Below are 920 nucleotides of genomic sequence, written 5' to 3'. Positions count from 1 at the left end.
AAACTGCAGCAGCAGCAGCAGCAGCAAGTGCTGCTGCTGCTGCTGCTGCTGCTGCACATGCTGCTGCCAAAAGAGAAGGAAAAATAAATACAAAATCGAAACATAAAGGCATCGCTAGGTAATCTACGGATTAGGGTTTAGGGTTTAGGGTTTAGGGTTTTAGGGTTTAGGGTTTAGGGTTTAGGGTTTAGGGTTTGGAGACCCTGGTATTCTGCTGTTTTTGCTTGTCGAGGATGAGCTGTCGTTTTTCTTTTTTTTGTTTATTTATTTTTTTTTCTGTTTATACTTTTTCATTTATTTATTTATTTATTTATATCTTTTTATCTTCTTTCTTTTTATTTATATTTTTATTTATAGACCTAGTTCTTTTCTTTTATTATATATATCTGTTTATTTTTATTTTTATTTTTTATTTTATTTATGTAAACTGGAGGCCCCCCTAAAGTATACAAAAAGACGTCAGTGTATCCCTCTCGTCTTCTTTCTTTTTTTTCGTTTTTTTTTCTTTTTTTTTTTTTAATTTTTTCAATTTTTTTAAATTTGTTTTAATTTTTTTAACTTTTTTTAATTTTTTTAATTTTTTTAATTTTTTTTTAATTTTTTTAATTTTTTTTAATTTTTTTTTAATTTTTTCAATTTTATTTAATTTTTTAAATTTATTTAATTTTTTTATTTATATTTTATTAGGGCCCCTTCGCGGGTTAGTATGACAGGGGGGCCCCCCAAACTATACAACAAAAGCTCGCTGGACCCTCCTCATCTTCTTTCTTTTTCTTTAATTTCTTTTTCTTCTTGCGGAGCAAAAGCAGCAACATGCGCGCAGCTTTATGCTGCAGCAGAAAACACAAAACAAACAGATACACAAAAACCACCATTCAAGGCACCCAGGTATTTTATATATATATATATGTATATATATA

Source organism: Eimeria mitis, genomic scaffold (assembly GCF_000499745.2).
Source record: "Eimeria mitis Houghton genomic scaffold, Emh_scaff6832, whole genome shotgun sequence".
Classification (NCBI taxonomy): domain Eukaryota; phylum Apicomplexa; class Conoidasida; order Eucoccidiorida; family Eimeriidae; genus Eimeria; species Eimeria mitis.
The sequence above is the reverse complement of the archived record's forward strand: the minus strand, read 5'-3'. Positions refer to the sequence as shown.